At 41.3% G+C, this 7672-nt stretch overlaps 1 long non-coding RNA gene across 1 annotated transcript; it reads left to right on the top strand.

Annotated features, from left to right (window-relative positions):
- The first annotated feature begins 829 nt into the window (after positions 1 to 829).
- Positions 830 to 6068, top strand: LOC116550022. Its single transcript, XR_004268206.1, has 2 exons — positions 830 to 1016; positions 3243 to 6068. It is a non-coding gene; the product is annotated as an uncharacterized LOC116550022 (long non-coding RNA).
- Positions 6069 to 7672: the final 1604 nt, after the last annotated feature.

Here is a 7672-nt window from a genome sequence, read left to right as displayed (position 1 = left end):
GGGAATGGGAGGAGAAGAACTGAAGGCAGTCAGTATAGACAGCCCCAGAATAGTGCAGTGAAGAGCGGCAGAGATAGTAGAGCCAGAGGGAGAGCTACTGGTGTATGTGGGGTCAAGAAAGTTTTTAATATAATTAATATGAAAGAAATAAGAGCATCTTTATATGATGTTAGTAATGATGAGTACAAGAGGGGAAAAACTGATGACATAGAGGAGTGTATTAGTTCATTCTCAAACTGCTATGAAGGAATATCTGAGACTAGGTAATTTATAAAGAAAAAGAGGCTGAATGGACTCACAGTTCTGCATGACTGGGGAGGCCTCACAATCACGATGGAAGGCAAAGGAGGAACAAAGGCACATCTTACATGGCAGAAGGCAAGAGAGTGTGTTCAGGGGAACTTCCCTTTATAAAAAACCATCAGATCTCATGAGACTTATTCACTATCACAAAAACAGCACAGGAAAACTTGTCCCCATGATTCAATTACCTCCCACTGGGTCCCTCCCACAACACATGGGGATTATGGGAGCTACAATTCAAGATGAGATTTGGGTGGGACACAGCCAAACCATATCAGAGAGTACGTTTGCCAAGCAGCATTAAAGGTTTATGTTCATGAATTTAAGATGACAGTGGAAGGATTGCTGGAGATAGAGCATGTTAGGGGTTAAATTGTATGCCCCATGCCCCAAAAAATTTAAATGTTGAAGTCCTATCCTCTGGTACCTCAAAATGTTACCTTTCTAGGACATAGGGTCATTGCTGATATATCCTAATTAGTTAAGATGAGAGGAGGCCCTAATCCAGAATGACTGGTGTCCTTATAAAAATAGGAAATTTGGATACAGACAGGTACACGTGTGAACACAAAGACAGAAGTTGGAGTGATGAGTCCACAACCCAAGGATTGCTAGCACGTCACCAGAGTCCATAACAGCATCCTGGGGCAGCCCCCTACATGGTACAAACCCCATCAACACCTTGATCTCAGACTTCCAGCCTCCAGAACTGTGTGAGAATACATTTCTATTCTTTAAGCCACCTAATTTGTGGGACTTTGCTTTGACAGCTCTAGCAGACAGGGTGACTGAGGGAGCATGCTAGGAAGAGAGGAAGCAGGGGTCCTAGGGCGAGAGGCATGCCTTGCAGCTGTGGAGGCCATGCAGCTACAGGAAATGACAGGGTCCAGAATGATGGGAATGAAAGGGGAAGGACCAGATTGTGAGAGGAGAGGTCAGCAGGGAATTGAGAGACCAGAAGAATGGAGGGACAATCTATGTATACGTTGAACTTGCCCAGAGTTAAGACAGGAAGAGGAATGCAATGGTGAGGCAGGAACACCGAGGAACCAGGGGGAATTATCTCAGGATAACAGATGTCAGCAAAATGAGAAGTCAGGTGACATAACCTGATGACCTGAGATTCAATGCAGGACATTTTTAGGGAGGAGAGAGAGAATGATGCAGAAGTGGTAATGGGGAGTGAAAAAGAAACGCACCCTGCCTCCAGGCCCCATGGCACAACTTGGAGGAGCAAACCACAGCCACCATGGGACAAGGGGAATACCGGCAGAATTGGAAGGCAGTATCCCAGGGGACAGCCAGGTTTTCATCAGAATGAGATGGTGCTGGAAGAGTCAGAGCGGAGGCTGACACTATTGGGTTTTGCTAATAATGGACTGTGACTTCCAGCAGGACCCGAGAGGGGGTCCAGGGCTGGGCAAGGGTAGGAGATGTTCTCCTCTAGTCCATGACCAATGCTGATCCACATTGCACTAATTACTTCCTTGACTCCAAGTTAGTAGATCAAAAGCAATAAATGGTCCATCTCCAACTGCACTCACCATGTTAACTCTATTTTCTAACTCTAGTTAATTCTGTCCCAGGACCTGGCATTTACAGGCTGAAGCAGCGGTGAACTCCTCTTTTCTCTGGGACTCACAGAAATCACAGCAGCTGTGTTGTTGTAGGGCTTCTTGGCTTTTGTTTTGGTTTGGTTTGGTTTTTAGCCAGTAATTTTTTTTCCAGAAAGGCATTCTTTCTCTTCACTGCAGTCAGGGGTGCAAAGAGGGCAAGTAATCAAATTCCCAGATGACCATCTCCCTAGAAAGTTTTCACTATTCCAAAACATATGGCATCATTTTAGCATCCTTGGCTCTGTTATTTTGAGGGTAACCTCAGCAAACATGTCCCTATCATGAGCAAGGTGTATCGTTTGACAAGCAGACTGTCACTTTTGTGATTAGAAAAAAGCATCCTTCCTCCTGGTGGATGCAGGCTATGTCAGAGCACTCAGCTTGACAAGGAGACGGTAGGCTGGATTTTAGATCCCATTTATTTCTTGGGATAAGTATCCTCACACAGTCAACAACTTGGACAACTGTACATAGCAGATCTAATGGGAGGAAAGTAATTGGGTGTTTTAAGGAATATTTTTATTGAAGTATGTGGAATATGGCCTGAAATAGTGACTGTCATGTCACTACTTTTTACACATTCCAGTGTGTGTGAAATATATTTTTAAAAGTTTCCTTTGTTAATCACCTTATAAAATAATTGAACAAGTCTTTTTTATGTGCAATTGTTTTTGAAAATATGTTAAAGGTAGCCAGAAAAGTGTTCACATTTTCAGACTATTATCTCATTCTAAGAAAAATTAGGACAACTTGACTCATGCTGGGGAGGCTAGAGTCCTAGAGCGAATGAAATTGGAAAAACCTGGATTTTGGGTCCCCCAAGATAGTTCAAATCTGTCAGTTCTGCAAAAACAGAATTATGCCCCACTCCCATTCTCTCACTTTTCACCTGAGATGCAGACAGGGCTCGCAAAGGACACGCTAAGGTTTGCCTTGCCACACAAGCTGGGCTTTCCCTCACTGGGCCCTGCCATCCATATTTTCTTTATCTTTTGTCCACATTTCCCTTCCTGTGGCCTGGCTTGAAGGGCAATTCTTGTTCAGAAGAAATCAAGTCTAAGATGTTACTAGTCTGGAAATGTTGGCCTGGTCTGCCTCTAACATCTGTGGGGCCCAAAGCAAGAGTAAAGACGAAGGTCCCCAAACCATATGTCTAGTTATTTAGAAGTTACAAATCAAAGCCAACAAACTGCTGAACAAAAGGTCCTATTCTCTTACCTGATAAATATACCCTCAAACAACCCAGAAACCCAAGGTAGGTGTGCGGTGGTACAGGGAGTGCCAACTCCTGGCCAGCAGTCCATGAGCCTTCTTTTCCCACAGCCAGCCCTCCACGAATGAGGGGCTTCCTGGGGCCACTAGTGCACACTGCAGCTCACAAGTAAACTCCATCCACACCCCCACAAACAGCTGCCCCTTGGCCACTACTCAGGCATAAGGACACGCCCAGCAGGGTGTGCCCTCAGTAGGTCAGACCAGGGAAGAAGCCATGCATAGCCAGGAGCCAGCTCAGAGCCTTGATGGCAAATTGTACATGGCAACTTGACTGGACACAGGTGCTTGGATTAGACTTGATTTCTGGGTGTGTCTGTGAGGGTGTTTCCAGAGGAGACTGACACTTGAATCCGTGGATCAGTAAAGTTGGTGTTCACCCCAGTGTGAGTGGGCAGCATCTACTCTACTGAGGGCCTGAAGAGAACAAAAGGCAAAGGAAGGAGGAATTCGCCCTTACTTGTTTGCTGCCTGCCTGCTCGCGCACAGACATCTCATCACATCTTCTCTGGCCCTTGACTGAGATTCACACCATTGGCTTCCCCGGTTCTCAGGCATTTTGACTTGGACTGAACTACACCATTGGCTTTCCTGGACTCCAGCTTGCACATAGCAGATTGTGGGATTTCTCAGCCTCTATAATTGCAGGAGCCAATTCTTCAAAATCAGTCTCTCTCTCTCTCTCTCTCTCTCTCTCTCTCTCTCTCTCTCTCCAAATCACAGTCTAGAAGTCTGCTCACATTCTCAAGTTTGGCATATCCCTTTGATCCCTCCAGAATCCTCATCCCAGGGGACTATCATGGCCAGGGAAGAGTCAGAGCAGAGACCTCTAAACCACAGACCCCAGGGCAGGGGCCCCTCTGGCCTGGATCTAAGGGTTGTATTTTCAATGATCATTAAAGATTTATCATAGGCTCTCCAAATAGGAGTCTAATAGTCTCAAAACATGATGCAGAAGAAGTCTGTAAAAATGTAAATTCCTAGGCCCCAACTCAGACCTATAAATCAGATGATCTGTATGGAGTTTCTAGGAATCCACATTTTTAAACAATCTTCCTAAATGACTTGTATTCATACTAAAGTTTGAGAATTGCTATCAAACAGCTAGCAGTTGGAGTGAAGGGTCCTGCCTTTCCCATGAAGTCCATGCCCCCAAAAGCTGGGCCCTTGGATGGGCTGCTCTCCATTCCAGAGACTTCACCATCTTTCCTCAGGAAGCTAAGCCCAGACTCTTCAGTACAGTGTCAGATAAACACTGATCACATCGTACTCTCCAGTTCCAAGAACACCATTACTTAATTCCTGGCAAGTTACAATGTAATTGAGTAGTTGCAGTTTTCTTTTTTATATCAGGCGTAGTTAGCCAGCTTCCTGGAAACACCATGAGCTCTTGATGAAAATTCCAGAAACACACATCATTTCCTAATTAAGGCTGGGAATTTTAAAAAATTATTAAGCCACGTGCTTTCTAATTCCTGTTGTCCTTTTTTTTTCACCCACCATTCAGCAGTCAGCAGGCACTTTCTAGGTTATCAGGGTACGACCATCCAGGCAGAACAAAAGCCATGGATCATGAACTACAGAGGAGAGCTTGGTAAATGCACAGCAGAAACCATGGTCTACAGGGGCCTGGCTTTCTCCCATCTAGATAACTAGGCCCAACCCCATTTGAGCTTAGTTTCCTAAATCAGATGAAATTGGGCATATTCAGGTGGTATTGGGGATATGGCTCTCTATTGTAAGTGGCAAGAGTTTTGACAGAAAAAAAAAAGGGGGATTCTCTTTTCTTTTTTTCTTTTAAATTTTAGAGCATTAACTTTAAACATCAAGATCCAAACCCCAAGGATTCAGGGAACCTCATACCATAAACCATTTGTATTAGTCAGGGTTCTCCAGAGAAGCAGAATCAGTAGGAGATATAGATAGAGATAGAAAAACATGGAATTGGCTCCCACGATTATGGAGGTTGAGAAGTCCCTCAAACTGCTGTCTGCAAGCTGGAAAATTAGGAAAGCTGGTGGTACAATTCAGTCCAAGTCCAAAGGCCCAAGAACTAAGAGCAGGAAAAGAGAGATGTCCCAGCTCAAAAAGGAGAGAGCAAATTTGCCTTCCTTCCACCATTTTGTTCCATCCTGCTCCACTCCTCAACAGGTTTGATGATGCCCGCCTGCATTGGTGAGGGAGATTTTTACCCAATCTCAAGCTTTTTGTGTAGTCAAATATGCAATACAAATGAAAAATACTTAAAGTGCATCATCATTAACTTCCAACTTAGTCTAGTTTGACTTCCCTTTTCTTCTATCCTGTCGAATCCCTGAGGGATCTTCTCTCCTTGTTCATCTCTGTATCTCTAATAATTAGCACAGTGTGAGGCATGTGGTAATCCAGTTATAACAGTGGATTATTGGTCTCCAACATAATTAGGCCCATCCAAAAAAAAAAAAACCCCAACTTTATAAACCTACTTTGCAAAGTTCATAAACAATGGATATGCTATGTCTCAAAGGTGCTGGCCAAAAAAATTAAAAACTTAGGAATTATGTGGTTTTTTTTCCACCAGGTCTACTTTTCTGTCACAAAAGCCCATATTAACAACACACCCACGTATGCCTTTCTTTTTATCCACTTTTCTCCATGAAGTCTGTTGCCGTCAACTGTTAGAACTATAAAGATTTGATCAGCTAAATAAGTGATCTTTGAACTAATTTCTCTCATACTTCCTCAAGGAACTTTGAAAATCTATGTATCGCTCTGTATATTTTCAAGTAGACACCTAAGATTTTTCATCATAAATTTGAATAACTTCAAAATATGTACTTTCTAGCACACTGTAAATATTGATTTTTAAATAAAATATATCACACTTTGTATCCAACGGACTCTAAATACCAAAGCAATTTGACACTTACTCTCCCACCCTCAGTCTTAAAACTTCACCAACAAGCTCTTTTTTGACAATCAAAAAATCTGTATCATTCCTTTTTAAAATTTTGAAGTTTTCTGGATTATCTTTACAATGATTTTTAGTACACAACTAACCAAAGCAACATAAATATATAGCAGATTTTGATAAATAATTATAAAACACAGCAAGTTAAGTGTTATTGAAAAATTAAACTAAATCAATGGATCTTTTTAAATTAGCTCATGTATCTGTGGCTCTTCCTCACTATTAAAATGAGACAGAAGTCAGCATCAATTCTATCCTTAACATAAGCTCTGAGAAAACGTGTTCAATTAAATAAGTAATGAGAATGTTAGCATTTTCTGATGAAAATGTCACACTGTTATTTGAATGCCTTCTTGATTATAAGTTAAAAAGTACATAGTGATCTATTATCAAAAACTACTGACTTATTTGTTGACAACTCTTATTAGGTCCTCCTTTAATTTTATTGAAAGCAAAGAATTGAAAACTACCTAACTTACAAAAAGAAGAACAAGAAGAGAGAGGAGGCGGCAGAGAGGAAGAAGAAGAAGAAGAGGAAAGAAGAGGAAGAAGAAAGAAGAGGAATAGGAAGCAGAAGAAGAAGAAGAGGAAGAGGAGGAGGAATAAGAGGAAGAAGAAGAGGAAGAGGAAGAAGAAATGTGTTACCTAATCATTACAGTTCAGTTTTTAAGTTTCTAAGAAGTATGACCCAAAAAATCTTGGCCAAGACTTATCACATGGCTGTTGATTTTACTGTCACCCTTTTACTTACAGGTGTCTTGCTTATGGAGCTAAAATAGATGAAACTGGAGTTAGAAACAAAAACATAAAATTGTAAATTGTGCATTTAGGGACTTTTCTCCTTGACTGTGAACAGGGACCTATATATAATGCCAAATTGTATTTTTTAAGGATGTTTGAAAATGCAGAGTAAAGAAATGACAGAAGGACAGACACTTGGGGATATTCATGTATATATTAATAATTTCTTCCCAAATATGACTGAAGACAATACACTTAAAAGGAGTGAAATCAGTATATTAACATCTGAAAGGGATAAATTAATCCTAATTAAATCAAGCCAGTTTTCTAAAGTTCAGATCATTGCATAATAGAATTTACATTTTGGAAAAAAAAATTATTTGCTTTTGAACCAATAGATTTCTGCTTTTGACAGTATAAATACTTTATGCAAGTTGACAGCAAGAGAAAGAACTTAGTCACCAATTAGTACAGAACAAGATTATGGAAAGCACATTAAGGACTGTTAAGCACATTAGTTAGAGTATAATCTGCAACATATTCCTGTTAAACTACTTAACGCTAATTCTGTGGACTGAGCTTTGTCCCCCCAAAATTTATATTTTGAAGGCTTAACCCTCAATGTGAGTATATTTGGACACAGTGCCTGTGAAGAGGTGATAAAGGTTAAATGAGGTCACAGGTTGGGATCCTACTGCAATAGGACTGGTGCCCTTTAAAGAAGAGGACGAGACACCAGACGCTTTCACCCATGCTCGCTCTCTCTCTCTCTCTCTCTTTCTCTCTCTCT

Source organism: Sapajus apella, unplaced genomic scaffold, assembly GCF_009761245.1.
Source record: "Sapajus apella isolate SASKATOON/1434 unplaced genomic scaffold, GSC_monkey_1.0 scaffold7, whole genome shotgun sequence".
Taxonomy (NCBI): domain Eukaryota; kingdom Metazoa; phylum Chordata; class Mammalia; order Primates; family Cebidae; genus Sapajus; species Sapajus apella.
Note: the sequence above shows the minus strand (reverse complement) of the source record. Positions and strands in the feature narration are given on the sequence as shown.